Source organism: Protopterus annectens, chromosome 3.part0, assembly GCF_019279795.1.
Source record: "Protopterus annectens isolate FY-2018-M chromosome 3.part0, PAN1.0, whole genome shotgun sequence".
In the NCBI taxonomy this organism is placed as follows: domain Eukaryota; kingdom Metazoa; phylum Chordata; order Ceratodontiformes; family Protopteridae; genus Protopterus; species Protopterus annectens.
Window position 1 is genome coordinate 815,259,437 of NC_056731.1, and position 20,840 is coordinate 815,280,276.

A 20,840-nucleotide genomic window follows, 5' to 3' on the forward strand; every position below is an offset into this window, starting at 1 on the left:
TATTGTTGAACAAAAATGTTTTTTCCCAGTCAGCCAAAACCAGATTGGCATAGCTGTTGGTGCAGGGTGTGCCCATGGCAACACCCCATCTTTGCCAATAATAGTTCCTATTGAATATAAAGGCATTATTATGTGGAGTTAGATTGAATAAGGAGCATCTCAGTTCTATTTTAGCTTCATTATAGTGACTGGTCAATTCCAAATAATTTATCGATGATGTTATCCTCAACTTATTGGGTATAACTGTAAGCAGGCTATTCACATCCAAAGTTGCCACTATATACTGAAAAATATTATTGGCAAAGATGGGGTGTTGCCATGGGCATACCTTGCGTCAGCTGCTATGCCAGTCCAGTTTTGGCTGACTGGGAAAATACATTTGTGTTCAACAATAACAATAACCCCCATCAAACAGCACTGAACAGCACTGAAATTCTACAAATAATTTGTAGCTTATGTAGCTTTTAATGTTGAATGCAGATGTTTGCCTGAAGAAATCTTTGAGGTGAAAGTTGCAAAGCTAGCAAATAAAGTTTATATTGAGAGCCGTGGTGCTGGGATGCTTTCTCTTTTCTTTTAATACATGTTTATTTTAGTATCTGCTGGCTTTATCTGTGTGGCAGAACTTATTTTTACCTGTTTATGAAGTTAGCAAGGGTGGTGGTGTTGATGGTTCTAATCTGGAAGTAGTCAAATCTTTTGCATGTGAGGTATTATTATGTTGGTGTTTTCACAGACTGTTAGCCTGTGTATGGTGCAATATTATGGACCTCATTCACATATTAAGTACAGCAGACAGCTGGGGAATACCATGGCCATTATGACTGAAGTGCAGCACTACAGAAACAGGGACAGATGTCATTGTCTGTAACATGCACAATCCCGGTCTGGAGTACAGGTAGGTGTGGCCTGGAGTCACATTATAAGTACTGACAGTCCCACTGGGCATGCCCATACACTTAGTTAACATGAACACAATTCTGTTGCTCCTTCATCAAAATGACCTGTTATGTATAGATATGGCTATACATACAGACATATATATTAACATATTCATCTGTCACTATCTCTCTCTCTCTCATACATAGTATATCTATCTCTATGTAGTGTCAAATAGATATATACTGATATATATATATATATATATATATATATATATATATATATATATATATAGATATATACACACATATACATATATATATATATATATATATATATATATATATATATATACACACACACACACACACACATATATATATATATATATATATATATTAAAATGATACATAGACTCTCCCCATATATCTACATAACACATATAGATATCATACACACACATAGTTACATTTATATATACATCCCTATTATATGCATAAATATATGTGTGGATGTCTGTATTGTTCTACATACCCTTATAATTGTGTGTAAATCTGCACTATCACACATCCATACTGTTGCTCAAAGGATCTAAACTAAGGGCGCAACAGTATATAATCCACTTACCTACAGACACCTGTGCCTGCTGGATATCACCACATAGACAGACACAAGTGAGCAGGTGGTGTAATGTATAATGTTGTCAGTGCATGCATAGACAGGGCGCATTGTTTCTGCCCACAGGTTTGCCTAAGTGCAAACAGCCACATATGGCCATACTGGTAAATGTATGCACATAGCTAGGATAATAACAGTTATCTCATTGCTAGGATACTAGATGCGGATAACAGTACAAAACAATATCACTCTGCAGACCACAGATGCTGTTCAACACAAGCCTAATTTGTGTAATGCACAAGTACCGAGCCTGCAATCACATATGCAACAGACTTAACCTGTGGCACGTGAGATAAATACTGTGATCTATAGTGTATAAGACTAGATAGGTAGGGGTTCTAATCTTATTCCAGGCCACTTGGTGCATATATGCATGTGTGTACAGTATATCCCCTTGCAAAACAACTGACATGCTCTCATGGGCTATCCACCTACAATGGTTATGCACGGTTTGCCTCTGTAACTTGCTGCTGGCTTCCAAACTGCCCTCTTCTACAGGGCCTGATGATATCATCCACCTTATATCTACCAGCTGACAGTAGAGTATCAGACTTAAGTTATGGCATGTGTGATAAGTACTGTGAGCTATAGTGTATAAGACTAGATAGGTGGGGGTTATAATCTCACTCCAGGCTACTTGGTGTATGTGTATGTCCATATGGCATAAATATGATCACCTTGGTAATAAATAGGGTTTTGCAGTATTTTATTTGTAGCATGTGAGGTGGCCTTCAAAGGACTGACCACAACAAGGCCCACTGATGTCATCAAGCATAATATGTCCAAAACTGATAGTACTAGCATTCATGAGGTGTGTTGCATGTATCACATACTGTGATCTGTAGTGTGTACCATTACGTAGGTAAGTGTTCTCATCTACATACAGCCAACTTGCACTACGTATGTGCCTTGGCATGCCCTGTCCGCAGTGATTGGAGATGGTGCTAGCCTCAATGTAGCCATGTTTGTATGTGAGCCTGTTAGAGCATTTTACATCATGTTATGCAACCATAGGATGCTTGAACTTCACTAGCATAATGGCCATACAGCCATCACAATCATAGATATCTTTATACATGTAGTTACAGGATCAGCACATATTGCCCCAGTCCAAGAGCGACACAGGCAGAGCCCCCTGTGTTGAGATGATGGTCACCCTGCCAATTATACAGATGGCATGTGCTGAGGTGCACTGAGATGCTCTGTGTGCCATTAGGCAGGACTCTGTTTCAAGGGCTTGTTTTAATCTGCTAGACAAATCTCTCCCTCAAGCATGTAGTACTGAGTTATCCATCTACTATGCCTCCTACAGATAGGCAGCATATGCAATTAAGCAGGGCCACACATTGCCCCGTATGCAAAGCACAGATCACCTCTAAGTAGTCTATATGCTACAGGTGACAATGACACTCATTGCAGATGATCTCCATTGAACAAATACTGAAGACATGAAGTGTCCTTGTGAGGGACCATACTGTTGTGTGCAATTGCCAGTACCGTTTGGAAAGGTACATCAACAAATGGCCATTGCACTCAGATAATGGCATGCTGAGAGAAGAGTACTTGGAGGTTATGAGTATGTCACTTACAGGTAACTTTGGCCACAGCTATGCCATATGATTCCTGCTTTACCACTGTAGAGACATGGTGATCTGAGCCACATTAGGTGTAAACCTGTATAGCCAGGTCTGTGTGCCCAGTTCTTTCACCTCCAAGTATGTACATCACATGTTGCAATTGATGTACTACTTACCAGGTACACATGTCTAACTGATGAAAATTATACTACATATATATTTGCATTGAGTTTATGGCCATTAGTATATCAACAAGCATATGTTCGCAATACCCTCTTGCATGATAGTGACATACCACAGATACTCTATGAGTACAGGTATCAGCCAACATTGTTATCCACAGTCATTAGTGTTGTGTATTGTGGTTAAATGGATTCCAAGCAGTAGAGGACCCAGGACTGTGCCCTGTTGAGCATCTCTGCTTACAGATCAGCTATTGGAGGTGGATGTTCCTATGTTGTGTATGTGTGCCATCAATGGGCCACTTAGTGACCCCTACAATGACAGTATCGTGGATGCCTAAGTGGGTGCTTTGTAAATGTTGCCTGAGCAGGGGATATAGTTAGATGGCTTGGCTCAGTCTAGGGGGTTGTATTCCCTGATGTATCCTCACCCAGGTCCTTGGTGACTGCTTCTGTAATGTCCACCACATGTAACAGTCATGCTCCCCCTGTCATACATCCAAAGTGTGTACAGTCAACTGTGTGTAGATCACATATATGTGTGCAGATCAGCTCCATGATGATTACCCCTATGGGCATACAGATATGGAAACTTAGACAAAGACGTGTATAGTTATGTTGATCAGTGGATGCACCACCTCTGTGCAAGTGTATAACAGTTGTTGTTGTCCACTCAGCTGGTGTGCAGCAAGTGATGTCAGTATGATTGCAAGGGTTTCCCAATGGTGTTAGTAATCCTTGTCAGATCAGATGTGGGATGCAGCCTGGAATGTTAGCATGTGCAATAGATGCGGTGTATCTTCCAATGAGAGGCCAGTTATGAACTTCTCTGTAAAATATGGAAGTTAAGGGGCAGGTTGTGTCACATGTGCTGGGGACAAGGGAGTGTAGATTACACAGACAGTGTGGGAGTACAGGTTAGGTATGAGTACAAACCCATCATATGTGGCATTATGACATATAAGGTCACCAACAATCTGGGCCTGTCCTTTGAGGTCACACATTTAGCTATATTATGGGTTGTGGTTCTGCTTATGTGGGTGGCTACTTTGGTCACTTACTGTGTCTACACAATGTCACAACACTATGTGCTTCTTTTAGTTGAGGAGGAAGTGCCTTCAAGTTAGGAGGGGCACCCTCACCCTAACTGTCACACAGCACTGTCCCTCTGTTATTGCACAGCCTGCTAATGGCAGTTATCCACCAGTCAGGATTGCTGAGCCATGATGAGCCTGTGTCCCTCCTGTCACATACAGCCAAGTTCATGCAGTTGTAATGCTGCAGACATAATGCATGGATGTGGAGCTCTGCATACTTGCCTGTCCTATCTGAAGGGGGCAAGGGGGTATGTGCTGGTGGTTCTAAGGAGACTGATCTGTGGCCAGATCCCACCAGGGAGAACCTCACATTGGGGGGGGGGCTGTACTGGTCACCCATATTGGTAAAAAAATGATGCACTACGTTGGCCCCCCCATGTGGCGATGCCACGCCACTGCTGCAGGGCATTGTAGGTAAGGACCTGGACCATCCTTTGGGCAAGTTAGCCACAGCAGGACTAAGCAGCACAGTGTTTACATATTACAATTCCCTAAGGTGTTTGTCTGTGCTCAGTACAGACACCTTGCATGACCCTCTTCTTGCAACATGCTGGAAGTAACTGCAATACTTACTTGCACAGAGGACAACTAGCATGTAGTGCCAAGTGGTGTCCCCAGATCTCTGAGTCATGTAACTGGAAATACCATGATTGGAGTTAGCATGGGTATGAGTACTAACACTGTCATACATCTACTGACACTGGACCAAACACTGCTACTTTTGCTCAAGGCCAGATCATGCCTACCAACTGTAATCAGTGAACCCCATTGACTGTTACACTATGCAATGGATGTCAGACATATGTCTCACTCCACCAGCCATGGCCTGACAAGGTGTATGACAATATTAGACCAGCAGGGCTTGCTGGAAACTGTGTATGTCATGTACAGAGTGTTATATTAGCTGGTGGATAGGCAAGTGTCTGACAGTCATACTGTGGGAAGATAACATTGGGAGACCTATGCTGCAATGATGCCAGTTCACCATCCTCCATTATTGGTGTACCCTGTCTACCTATTCCCTCTCTGCAGTCACAGCCACTGTCGGTGACCTCTGACTGAGTACATTAGTAGGTGATTGGATATTAGGAGCTGTCACAGAATCCACACAAAACCAACAGTTATCCAGGATGGCCTAAGACACAGTCAGTTGTTCTCTGAGTCACTGACAAAGACTAAACGCCAATGACTGCACAATACTATCCTATGGGAAATCATCCACCCCTGCAAAATATTGTATTATCTGCATACCACACACAGTTGAGCCATTACACATGAAATTATGGACACAGAGACTAATGTAGCATTTGACTTTCACTGGTCTGTAAGATGTGGGGATGCATTCACTGTTGTACAGCCTATACCAACAGGTTTGGGATGTAAATCCCAGTCTGTCACTGCTATACTGAATGTGGCAGTCATCACACCTATCATTGTGTGCAGTGGCACCCTTGCTATGTCACTACACAGGCATATCATACGACTGTAGCAACCACACAGGTTCCATGGTACATCAATACACAGTGTATATAACATGTCCTATGGAGTCTGTGTCATAATTTTACATGTGTAGTCTGTCTCCTAAATGCTTTGGAAGGGATGTGTATGGCTCCATACAGGGAGGTGTCGATCCCACTGTGGACCATCCGCATATCCATGACAGGACTAACACATCTCACCTGTTCTACACGCCTACAACATCACTGTGGTATATATAGTACATGCTGGAGAGACAGGTATGTAACACAGACAGTACACCATACATGAAACAGGCTCCCCATGCATGTGAAGCACACATCTGCTGTGACACACATCATGTGCAGGTTACACAATGGGATGCAGAACATGACAATCATAACTGGTGTTGGGCAACTGTCTGTACTGGACACAGGATATTTGTTGATGGGCCTTCTCCATCACAACAGCTTGTAGATGTGTTAGTTCCCACAATCTTGTTTACACTTGTCAAGGATAGCAGACCTTTTTATAGATTAGGGATGCATGAGTACGCTGAATTCTGCCACTGTCCCTTTTAGCCTGTTACACACATATGAACATATGGAGCCATGCACTTACAGTGCTGTACCTTGATGAAGACATATTTCTGCTGTGCTGACATGCCACTTTGTGCTGCTTTTTTGCTGCTGTGAATCCACAGGTTATCCCAACAGACTCCTAAAACAGAAACAGGTCTGTGATACACCTGTCATTATGTAACTATACAGCCATTACAACACCATACAACATAAAGTACACAAATGTATGTGGTGTACTTGTGAGAAATGCCAGAATACATATGTTGGTAACCACTACAAGTGGCATGGCAAAACAACACTGCATTACATAAGTACATGTTAACTAATATAGTCACCCTGTGCATCAGACATATAGCTTAATTTCCCTGCATCGATGGTGAGAATGGCAGGGATGTGGCGCAGGTATCATCTGTTGCACAGGGTGTTGTGTGGGGGGTGCAGGAGGCCTAGGCTGACCCAAACTGTTGACAGCATGCATGTAAGTCAGGAAGGGAAGCAAGTAAGATGGACCATGGAAAGTTGCTGTGTGTGGCTGTAGGTCACCTGCATTTGACAGTGCTGTGTGAGTGTATGCATGTACACAGTCAAGCTCAGTGCTAGCCCTACATGTGTGTATGTTGGACAACTTTGGACTGTACATGGTAGAGTTGACAGTTCCTCATTCCCGGCCCCGAACATGGGAACTGACTCTGCCAGGAGTCAAACTGGCACCTCCATGTGCAAGGGCAGAAGCAGTGCTAGTACCTGATTGTGACTGCTGTCTGCTAGGACCATGTCCCTCATGTGAATGCCCAGGACCATGAGCCTCTGGCCTGTCATATTGTGGTGTGGAACAGCACACTCCCCCTCTGCAGCACTGGATATACTGCCACTATAGGAGTGTGATCATGCTGGCCTCATGGACTCTCAGCAGATGGGGTTGCTGACCTACATCCATGAGCCTAATGCTCAAATCCAACCACACATTCCAGTACAGACAATTTGGGGTCCAAGACAGACACTGTCTCAGCCCACCTTCTGTCCACTGCATCAGTGAACCGATCCAAGTTGTCCCCAATGTGGTGGTGACAGTCACGGATGTCAGACTGTGCTGGATCCATAACCTTAAGCATACATCTGGTGTTAGTTATGAATATGCTTGTGCCTCCATGACAGCCCAAAATATGTGCCGAGTGACCCATGCTGTAATACCTGCAACAGGTAGTGGACAGACAGCAGGCCTCTTGCAAGCACCCCTGTCAATCTGCCTGTGTGGGACCTCACCACCTGTCTGGCTATAGCCAGTGTCTACACTCATTGGAGCCATAGTTGCCACACTTTCCTGTTCAATGCCTCCCCCACTCTGACTGTCCAATATCTGTGGTCTCCGGGGACTGGGAGTGTGTGGCCATACTGACTGTGTGCAATGACAATGAGGGCAGAAGAGGGATGTCAAGCTCTGGGACAGATTCAGCCCACAAAACCCCCACCTGTGCCACACTGTGGCCACCATCATCATCATCAGAGTCTGAGGAGACACTGACATCAGAATGTGTAGGGAACAGACACCAATCCCTCCCCCATGGTCACTTGTGATTCTATTATGCTCTGCAGTACTATGTTGGGATATATGTAAAGCTCTATACACTGTAGTCACTATGACAGACCTATTGAAAACCCAACCTCATATAGCAGGATATGAGGACAGTACTCATCCCACTAACAGCTGTAGTTACTTGAAAATAACATCTCATTACAATGCAATCTCATCAGCAACAGAGAGGTACACTGTTGACATTTGTGTAGAGTATGCACAGTTGACACATATGACATGCTGTAGTGTCCTGTCAATACCGTCACTTCTATCAATGTGGTCACACCTACAAGGAATAGGTATGAGTTTAACAATAGTACAGTCAGAATATATGTGTGCAGGTAGCAATCATGCCGACAGTACAGCAATGCAGGCAGCAGGCTTGGGATGATAGTTTAAGGATTACACTGTTGTAAACCTACATCTATAACAAAATAGTGTCATGCTTACCAGGAGCAGGACCATGGGCTTGGCCAATACCTAATGGACATGTGAAAAGTTGAGGGAGAGGTAATGTCAGTAACACTGCATATTCCACCATCACAAGGTAATATGTCCATATATCTCAGATTTACAGTAGTTAATGTGTTAATTGTTATATTGGTGAAAATCTGAGCATGACAGTCAAACTGCAGTGAACCCCCCAAAAAGCAGATAGACCTGACACCCACATAAGACTATGTACGCCCTGACACACTGAATGCCACAGTATTACAATGCTGATCAAACTAAACTTACCTGCACACTTCTCTGCCATGGACACTGTGGCACCCACATCCATGATGCAGGGTGTGATGGATGCCTGGGAGTTGTTGTGTGTGCCTAGATTTGCCAGGAATTCTTCAGTGGCAGAGAGTGGTTGTTCCTCTGCAGGCCCTCCACCAGTGACTCTGCGATCCCTGGCTATATCTACTGCTCTTCTGTATGCGGCATTGATCATGTCTGTTAGAAAAATATGCATTAGTAATATGCATGCACTAGCATTCGAGGTTTAAAAGGGTTAATACATTTATTCTGTTCACACTGCATGAATCTGCACAGCTACTAGAGACATTCCAATCCTGCTTATGTCATGAAAATATGCACAGCTATGATCTGCTTATGCCACGGAAATTAACAAGAAGCATTTAATTTCTGCTAATGTCATGAAAATAATAATAAGTGTTTTCTACTAGTGTCATGAGACTTAACAAAGAGTTATTGATTTTCTGCTTATGCCATGAGAAAGTACACAGCTGCTGAAGCTATTGATAATGAAAACAAAGGCTGCTTGAAAGTATAAGCCGTAGTCAGCATTACTTGTACCTAAGCTAGAAATGTACCTTGAATCTAGGTAAAATGTAACACATATATATTAGAACTGCACAATTGAAGAATAGAAAGTTTGTAATGGGCTAAAAATAAGCCCCAAGGCCAGGTTGTTTTTCTCCAATGTTTTTGTAAATCAACAATAATCCAGTCATGTCAGCAGGAAATCTAAGTAACATTTTCTGTAGAGTAATACAGAAAGCTGTGTCTAACTACGTCAACAATAGAAAAGTAACATTTCATAGAATTGTATAAAAGTAGCATACTGCTCATTAGTAATTTAGACAAATCCTGTATTTGCATGCTTTGTCTCCTTGCTGCAAGTAATAAAGGGTGCCATACTTGAACCTTACGTGAACTGGTCTTTGAAGTTTTTTTCCTTTGACAATGTCCATTGCACGTGTCAAACCTTTTCATATGTCCTGCTCTGATGACCAGTGGTATTGATGTCATGGACAAGGTTAGCCCACAGTGCCTCCTAGTGTTCCCTGTTGTGCCTCCCCCTGGACAGTACGAGTTCATTGGTGTTGACAGCACCCTTCCAGTATTAACTTATTCTCTGTATCTGTGAAAGCTGCATGGTGTCTTGCATACACATTCCCTGAAAGGCAACAACATGAGAACACATGTCAGGATCACATACGTGGAAGTACACTATGTAGAGATACAGCAAGGACAGAATGGCTGGCAATATCCACTGCTTGATCACACATGTCATATTCCACAGTGTGCAAACATACTAAGCATGTGACTACAACTAGGATACTAATGATAGTCAATTATTCCCCTGTGCGCCATGACAGATACTGCTGTATGTTCATACAGCTGTCACTGGAGTCTGTTGCAGTGTGTTCCCAAAGGGCAATCCCCCTGATAATATGTCAAACCAACTGTGCCAAACAAATAGCAGTGTGCTATTACAACCACTGTAAAGGGAGAGTTCCATGAGTCAAATGTGCAACTTTAATTATATACATTCCACCCTTGATGTCTTGCACATCCTCTGCATGTGTAACAGATCTGGAGAACACTGACATGTCATTATCACAGTTCTAAGAAAGGCTTAATGTTGTAACCCCTATTCCCTGTAAGTATAGTCAAACATCTGCATCCTGATGTAAACAAGATGGTTACATACCTGATGGAGTGCAGTACTCCTCTACTGATATGTGCTGATACTTAATACTATACATACAAGTGGTCTGTGTGAAGAACGTCTCATACAGAATTGTTCTCCATAGCCAGCTGCTAGCCTTTTAAACATGCTTCTCATCAGCAGGTAATTGCCTCTTAACCAGCCTGTGGTTCTGAAATGCTAATTAAAGCCAGCACAGTTGATTTGCACTATCATCAGCCAATCACATGCAACCACCGTACAGTGTATAAGGCCTTCATGTAGATTAGGGGCCCTTTCTGATATGTCGTGCTGGACATTACTGGAGTGATGAGACTACTTCATTGCAGAGGTAGGTCTGTAGCAGCAACTTTTACATAGAGATGGGTGTGCTATAGGCTGCAGCTGCTGCTGCAGGTAATAGGCATAGGCAGAGAGTGTGAACACTTTGTAGGCCAACAAGCTGTAGAAGTAACTGTGGAAGCTGTGTTAGCCTTGTTGTAGAGGCAGAGCCAGAGTGAGGCTACCCTTTCCAGTCCAATTAAGGCATATGTTTAAGGTAGGTATTTTAGGCAATGGTATCACTAACAGAGTACTAGGTCACATGTTTGTTGTGTCCTTGAGCAACATGAGGGATAAATATAATAATATGTCCACCATTTGGGTGACTGTCAGGGCATGTCTTATAGTCTGGTAGTAATTTGGAGCATGTATGAGGGCAGTCCATTTTACAAGCAGGTACTTCAAATGTGTATGTTAGGTGTCAAGCTGTGCTAATCAGCACTGTGAGTTTGAAAGGATTGTGTGGTACACTCTGATATTAGTGGCCCTCATTTTCAGTACCTGGATTGAATTTCTCTATGAATGCATATTAATGCATGACATGACACTTGATGCACTTATACTTTTGCTACATGGATATGTGAAGTGTGTTTCTATCTGCAGGCCTGTGACTTTCATTAGTGAAATGCAGACATTTCACTGGATATGCATTGAGTGGATAAAGAGTGCATGACTCAGTTATTATTTGTTGGCTCTACAATATTATAATTCCACTGCTACACACCACTGAATTTGAACCCAGGAATGTATGCGGCAAAATGTAATGTTTGCAAGGCATTTAACAGAATGAGCTACTGAGTCACTGCTACAGCAGGTGTATTTGCAAGATCTATGTCCACACATACAGGCTGTGAGAAACATTTTCTACATCCATCAGTATGTGCATGGCTTTATATGGATGTATTTCTGCACCAGGGTCCCAGTCGAACATGTATTTTGCCTTTAGTCTATTAGCAGATGTCTTTCTACATGTTGCTGATAAAAGGGCACATTTACCTGTTATCACAGGCCTCACTTACATCCATTATTATGTCTTTGGCTTTTTAGTGATGTACTATTGCACCAGAATCCAAGGTACACTTCCATTTATTCCATTACTTTTTAATCAGGTTTGAGTGGCGCAGTATGCAGCTCCACTGAAACACACTTAAGGACTGTAACTGGCAATTACTATATTTTGGTTAAACCATCTGTTTTAAATGAGTTGTGTGGCATGGCAGATTATTGCAGTGGTCTGCAGGTGTGAGGGTCTTGGGATCAAAATATGGGACAGGTGTTTAGTCTGTATCGGTGTATTACAATTTTTAAAACACATATAGTCAATATAGCTCTATTTAGCTGAGCTTAGCATCGAGCAGCATCTTGCTAAAAATATAAAGAAAAGAAAAATGTGGAGATAGGAAATTGGTGAAATGGGGTGCAAGCAGGGAGAAAACATAGTGAAAGGCAGGTAGGGATGTGTAGAAAGGGTGTAGAAAAGAACCATAGCTATCCATTTCTTGTACAGCAACAACTGTGCACTTTGACAGAATTTGTACATGACTTTGAACTCTCATCCTCAGAGAGCGGGGTGAGGACAACATAACTGAGTTGTCAAGTCAATTGAACCAAATTACGTGTCCAGTGGACATGTGTGTGAAATGGAGAGTTATTTATGGGACGATATTTTTTTGGAACAGGTTCCCATTTTTTCTTTTTAAGGTGAGAGTGGAATTTTGGAGAAGGGACATAGATAGGTGTGGGGGAGGTGAGTTAGGTAGGTGAGGATGAATTTGCAGCCAGACAAGACAGTAGACAGGGGCAGTGTGTGACACATGAGGGGGGTGAACACCTTGGATAGGGTGGGTGTTGTGGAATCTAAGTCCCATGTGTCTCCACAAGGCAGCAGCATGACTCACATCTCCACCCATGGGACTGTCAGTACTACTCTGTCACTGCCCTTGGAGCGGCAGTGGTGGAAGCTGGGCAGCAGGGTGATGCTGCCCCACTATGTTGGCCAGCATGTCCTCAATCTGGCGCAGTTGGTAGTCAAAACCACGGTAGACTATCCCAGGTGCCAAAACCAGCACCTCAGCCTGGGTGAAAACACCCTTCCACTACCACTCCCAGAAGGGTACCCAGCCTTTTCCCATGGGGCAGTACTGCTCAATGCTGCAGGTAGTGCAGGGGCAGCAGAGGGGGCACCAACAGTCTGGGTCCTGGATGTGCTGGAACCCAGTGCCACAGCCAGAGGAGGCAAGGTAGGTGGATCAGCTTGAACAGGCCTACCTTGGTGTGCTGTGGTAAATAAGGTATAGCAATAAGTTAAAGTTAGTAATAACTAAACCATTGTTATTATTAACAGAATGGGACATCATATTTATTAATCCAAATACATATTAATGTATATTATGTGTAACACAACATTAAGTAACATAACAGTCAGTATGTTAACAGCATACCAGTAAGAATTAAACCATAAGGCCAGCAAAGCAGTTAGTTTAACAAAATATGTTAATATTAAATCATAATAAAACATAATAATAAATCATATTTTACCAAAATATAGTTAGCTTAATAAAATATGTCAATATTAAATCATAATAAAAATAACAATAATAAATAAATGAAGATAAGGGGTGAGGGGAGAGAGAAAGAGAGAGAAATATTCCATTACTGACAATGCAGACTATATCCATGAAAACACTGATAATAAATAATCTCCAGGTGTGTAGTATCAGTTTTGAGTACAGTGACTACAATTCTGCTATAGCTGATTTAGCACGTAACTACCTCTCAAGCTGTTAGCAGGGGTCAGTATGGACCAAGAAATAATAAATGCAGATATACAACTACACAGAACAGTTTCAAATAATGTGGACTTATATAACTACCAAGGTGTTCTGTAAGCGGATTTGGTAATACATTGCATTCCAGGTAATCATTTTTCTGGTAATCCTGTGACAGATGGATTAGGCAGTTTTAATTACATCATGAGAAATTGTGATACTTGAGAGGCATGTTTGTGTACAGCAAGTAAACTAGACCGCCATCATACCTTAGTTAGCAGGCATGGGAAGAGAACCCATTGGTTGTGACTGCAGGGGACATCTGCAAATAATGTAACAATTGACTGCAGCCACTTAGTACAGACGTGCAAGGAATACAGCCATACTGGAAATATTTAGACAGAGTTATTTAGGAATCAACAATGCTGCTTAACACTTTATTGATATTGCTGATATGTGTCTGTGAAATCTAAACACAATATCTACTCATAACATGGGCTACCTCAACCATATACATTTTGTTCCTGGAGTTGGAGAAAATGAGAGCATTATGTGACTGATATTGGCCTGGAGACAAAGTTGATCCATACTATGAGTTCAGCAATACATGTTACAGGACATTCATTTTGCATTCTAGAACTATTACAGTGTTATACTTGACTGCAGTGACAGTAGAACACACATGCATGGAATACAGCTGGACTGCATTTATTAAGACAGATTTCTTTAGGAATCAGCAATGCTGCTTAACACTTTATTGGTATTGCTAGCAAATGTCTGTGAAGTCCACAGACAATATCTGCCCATAGAGTGGGCTACCTCATCCATATACCTTTATTACCTGGAGTAGGAGGAACAGAGAGCATTATGTGACTGATATTGGCCTGGAGACAGTGTTACACTTGACTGCAGCAACCTTACCATAGACAAGCAATCCATACAGCTTTATTGCAATGGTTATGACAACACAATCCTGTTGTACACCATTTTGCTTATTGTTATTTGTATTGTTTATTGTTTATGCAATACATTTGCCATTGTTCATTTATTGCACTACAGCTCTAATTGTGCATTTATTGCACTAAAGTTTTTATTGTGTATACTTTATTGCAGTAAATGCTTTACTCTTTCTTGCTTATTGCACTACAGTTAGCATAATAAATCTGTACTTACCACACTCATGGTGCAACCTGGCAACCTGCCAGGTGCCTGCTATGGGACTCAATATAGCCAGGGTTCATAATTCTTTACCAGGAGCCCAACAAAGACCCTGGCCTCCTGCACATCCCATCTCTGCACCTGAAAGCATGCCCTCTTTCCAACACCACCTGGCATATCAGCAGATAAGCAGACTCCAAAGAATGGTGCAGAATTCCCACCAATTGTGCCTAATATAAGCTGTTTTCCTGCCCTTACCTGATATTGAGCAACATTGAAAAAAGCACAGCTTCACTTAGCAGCATGCAAACTAGCTAAGCAGAGCTAAGCAGCATGAAAAATTGCACAACTGAGGTTTTAGTGAAGCTTAGCACCACGCAAACAGCAGTAGCTGTTAGCCTGTTTAAACAGTGCTCAGCACAGCAGTGCCATATTTCACAAATTTGTTTTTAAAATTAAACATATATAAACATATATATATTAACTTAAATTACAGAAATTTTATGACTGCTACAGACTCGAACCCCGGACCTACTAAGCATTAGGCTGTAACTCTACTCATTTTGCTACTTGGATATTATGAAAACTAGGATACCTTCTAATATACTACTGGGCTACCTGTTAGTGCTGCTGAGCACCACACCATGCCATGCAAACACACTTAAACAGACCCATAAATAAATAAATAATTACATTTGTTTTCTATTTTTAGATGTCTGTTAGCTGTCGGCTATGTATGTATAAGTGCCGCTCAGCTCTGCGGCTCTGTGTGCCGTGCAGCAGAAATGGCAGTTAAAAAAACAAGAATATATAATTATGATAATTAATTATACACGGTTTCTATTTTAGATGATTAGCAGGTGTCAGCTGTCTATATGTGAGTACAGCTTGGCATTGCTGCACTCCATGCCACAGAGCACAAGCATACAGAGAGGAAAAAATTCATAAAATTAAAATATTGCACATTTAAAACTATTCACAGCATTTCAACAGTAGTGGGGAGCATTACAGGGAGCCTCAACCTGTACATAACATCTGACCAGGCATCCACAACCACAGGTAGCCCCTAACCTTCTCCCTACACAAATTCAATATCCCTGTCCTATGCTCACCCTCGGCAGCACGCCATCATTAATATGCATGGCACTCTGCCAAGGGGGAACCATGGCTGTGTACATGGATACATTCCATGTAGGCTCTACAGAGTGCCTACACAGATTTTATTAAATCCTGGAGTTGGTCTTTAACTTGTCTGATAAACAATTAAGTCCACAGCAACATGTAGTACTTAATAAAGGTTTAAAATTTGTTCTGCTACCATCTCCGAGCTTAATGATGTCATCTTGAATTTAAAGTTGTTAGGACAGAATTTCATGTTAAAATCTCTATATGCAGTGGATAGTACAACAGCTTATAATATTCTGAAGAAACTAAGTTTACATATTCCTCAGAACATTCCTGTTTTGGATACCTTTCTTCAAGTATGCAAACAAGATATAGTTAAACATCTAAATGAATCTAAGCACCATTTCTTTAATCTTAGTAAATGCGAGAGACAGATGCCTTAAAAGAATTATGGGAGAGTAAATATCTGATTATTAGACCTGCCAACAAAAAAGGCGGGATAGTGGTGATGAACAGTCATGATTATAATAGGAGAATGATAGAAATGCTGAATGACAGCAAGACATACACTTTAGTAAATAAATCACACATTCACAAAATGTGTGAGAGTATTAGAACCAGACCTGAGAATCTTTTGCATTTAAATAAGATTCTAAAAGATCAGTTTGACTATTTTAATGTTGATTATACTACAACCCCCCCATTAATATTCCAAAACGTGCACACTGATTGGTCAGCGTGCATCTTGTAATTCAGACTTATACTAATGGAAAAAGGTCCGGTCGTCCGGACTTTTTCCATTAGTATAAGTCTTTTTTTTTTGTTGGACAGCAACGGAGAATGGAAGAGCTCCATTGCTGTTATTTCACTATGTTAAACGAGTTTAACATAGCAAGATATCTTAAAAAAAAGAAACGGAGATCTTCCTTTATCTGTTGCTTTTTTTAAAGCTGTCTCGCAGGAAAATCTCTGTTGCTTTTTTAGAGTTATCTCGCTACTCTTTTAACATAGCGAGACACATTTTTAAAAGCAACAGAGATCTTCCTTTCTCAGTTGCACCCACGCACAGTTCTGGTGTACTGTGTAACCATACACATGCACAGTACATCAGAACTGCCGCAGAATACTGGACAGCTGTGGAAGGGCAGCAAGGAGGCATTATACAATGCCATTATTTAAGAAAAGTATTTTTTTTCTTAAATAATGTCAATGTGTAATAGCAATAACCCACTTCTGGGTGTGGGTAATTCTGGATTTACCCATGGTTGTCTTTGTTTGGCCACTCGGGCTTTGCCCTCATGACCAAACCACACCAACTGTGGGTAAATCCAGCATTACCCACACCCAGGCGTGGATTATTGCTTAAATATCCCATTGTTCCTGTGATATGTAGTCTCCCTAAGATTCATAAGGATGAGAAGAATTCACCGATGTGGCCCATCATTTCTGAAAACGGATGGGCAACTGCACCGCTATCGATATATATAGAGCAGCAACTTAAGAATGTGGTACAGATTAATCAGGCTATTATTAAAGATACTGGACATTTTCTCAATATATCCTCTGACTATGTGAAATCAATCAGAACTGAGACTCAGTATATAGTGGCAACTTTGGATGTGAATAGCCTGTTTACAGTTATACCTAATGATTTTGGGATAACATCATTGATACATTATTTGGAATTGACCAGTGACTATGATGAAGCTAAAATAAAACTGAGATGCTCCTTATTAGAACAAACTCTACATAGTAATGCATTTATATTCAACAAGAACTATTATTAGCAAAGATGGGGTGTTGCCATTGGCGCATCCTGACCCAACAGCTATGCCAATGTGGTTTTGGCTGATTGCAAAATAAATTTGTGTTCAACAGTAACCCTCATTGAACAGCACTGAAATTCTAGAAACTATTTGTAGATTATATTTATTTATTATGGGGAGATACACCAGGAAGAGTTATAAACTTCGTGGAGTATTTAGAGAGCATCATTAATTTCCTCAAATTTGCTTTGGGTTACTCTTCCACTTGTATTAATTTTTGGGTATCAGTATTATAAGAGATAAAAATGGGATTTTTACCACACAGATTTACAGAACGGAGTGCAAGGGAAATAATCTTCTGAATACATATGGCATGCATCTCTTTTACATATTTCTAATGTGATTAAAAACAAACTTTATAGGACATCTAGACTGTGTACCAGAGTCGAAGATTATATGTCAGCTGTGAGGAATATGGAACTGGATTTCCGAGAAAGAGGATATAAACCTATGGAAATAAATAGAGAAATGACTGTATTTGATGGAATAAGAAATACAAAAGCACGACCCTTTTTTAAACATTCATCAGGGGAAGTTTATACTGAGAACAATGAAATCGTAGATGAAGGTTCAAGGGATTCTACTCCCTCCACTAAACATAATAATAGGCTTACCTTTACATATGCCAGTGATATACATATTATTTGTGACATTATTAAGAACAATTGGAAAATACTGATGCTTGATCCAACCTTAAAAGAGATAGCTGGCGAAGTGCTATCTTTTTGGCTTTAAAAAGAATCAAAGCTTAAAACAACTACTTTGTTATGCCAACCCTCCCAAATGCAACAGAATAGACCCATTTCTGTTCAGGGCTTGCACATGTTGCAATTATATTTCAACTAAAAATGAGTTTATTCATCCTCATGCGGGTAAAAGGTATAGTTGCGATGTGTATGCAAACTGTAAAACCAAGCATTTAGTGTATATAGCATCATGCACTTCACATCTGAGTTTTTATGTTGGAAAGACTGACAGACTCTTTAAAGAATGTACTTCTAAGCCTATCAGCGATATGAGATTAAAAGATCTGAAAATTCTGTTAGCGAGTCATGTTATGGATAATGGAGAACATCAATTCATGTTAATGGCTCTAAAAGTGGCAAAAGATAACATGAGGGGAAGAGACATAATGATACGGACTGAACAGAATGAAATTAAAGGGATCGCTAAACTACAAGCGTATATATCACCTGGCCTTAATGTGAATTTACTTTTAAAGCCAGCATTGAAAGGACGTAGACTGGGTAGGAAGATGTGATTGGTCTGAAATGGAACAGGATCCTAAATAAGTAATCTGATTTGCTACTCAACTTCTATTTAAACTGTGTTTTAACTCATTAATGGTAGATCCGAAGAAAGGTTTGGGAGAACCCGAAAGTGCTTATCATTTACACAATTTTATTATTTTAATAAAAGTTTTGTGTTTTTATGTTCAACGTCTGTTGATTGTACTAGTTTTGTTTTTAGTATTGGATTTTATCTGGTGCAGATCTTTACAGGTAGTTCCTTACTTGTGTGGATTTGCATTATAAATGAGTATTCTGGAAAGACTAATTAAGACAGTTATATGCAAGATGGAACTCACTGCAGTCATGAACTTTATTTAAAAAGGCTTAAGTTTTTAAAAAAGCTTCCTTTATTTTAAGAACATTGAAAGGGTAAAAAGGAATAAAATGTGCCACTTTATGAACAGATGTATACGATGTAACTCATCTTCAGTTATGGATCTGGAGTTTGTGTGTTATTTGCTGGCATTAAACATAACTGTGCTTAATGACAATTTCCCCAAAACCAGCCTTATACAGCATGTCATGAGTCATGCATGCCAACTTATACTGCATGTTGTGAGTCATGCATGCCAGCCTTACACAGCATGTCATGAATTATGCATGCCATACATGCATGGGGGTCCAAATGGAGAGATGAAAAGTCAGCAAGCAAAAGAGAGTAGTAGTGCTGAAATTGAATTCATCCTCAAGTCTTGGTGAGTACCTTCATGAGGTGGACCCTGTTTTTACAAAATCTCACCAAGGCGACACTGATATATAGACTGTATTTATATAGCATATATCATGGACAGAAATAGGTTCAAAACTAAAAAAGATAGCTGGGCTTACAAGACCTAGGAGAAAAAAGTGCCCAATCCTGGTAGGTGTACTGGTGCCAGGACTGGAAAAGAAGACAGTGTAGAATCCTTAAAATATAGAAACATTCCTACAGTGAGCCCAAGCCCAGGGGGAGGATGGCCCCCCTGTTGTAGAAGGAAGCAGCAGCCCACAAAAATCACAAAAACTGATAGGCCAAAGAAGAGCCATAAAGACAATAAAGTGGACTACTGAGGATAAGAAAGAAATTATGCATTGTTACTATTATGCAAAAAGCCCAGAATTTCCAGAAACAAGATATACAAAATGATTAAGAGAGAAATTAGAGGAAAGAAAAATACTTCCACAAGAAAAACTGTCAGAAGCTTCAAATGAAAATTTGTGTTCATTGATACAATAGGTTTGTGAAAAACAGTATATAGATCAAGAAACCTTGACCTGTTTGAAAAAAGAAGCATCTAAGGAATTGCGAAAATATAAACAACAAAACCAAGAGATATTTGAAAAGTATAAAAAAGAAATATGGACATAGGAATGAAAGACAGATTATGATATGGGACAATATTTATGCAAAGGAGAAAGCCAAAGTAATCAATGTGAAAAAGGTAGTCCCAAAGATATTCAAAGAGAAATATAGGCAAAGGCTTCCATATATGGAAAATTTCACAATAAAAAAATAACGTCACAAAGATGGATTGTAGAAAAGAAGATTATTAAAGCAGAAGTAAAAAAAAAATAGAAGTTGAAGTTATGGAGTGCCTGCGAAGTGAAGGGTTTGGTGTAGAAGGCCTAGCACAGGTTACATGATAGCAGGATGGAGTGAGTCCCCAAAGTAGGGAGAAACAGGAAGATCAGAAAACATCTGAAGAAGACATGCACATGGGAAAGAAAAAGAGATTTAATATGATGGAATATTTATGCAAAGGAGAAAACAAAACTAATCAATACAAAAAGAGCAGCACCAAAGATATTTGAAGAGAAATACAGGCAAAGGAATCCAGACACGGACAACTTTACAATGCAAAAAAAAAATAAGAAGACAAAGAGGAAAAGTAGAAAAGGAGAT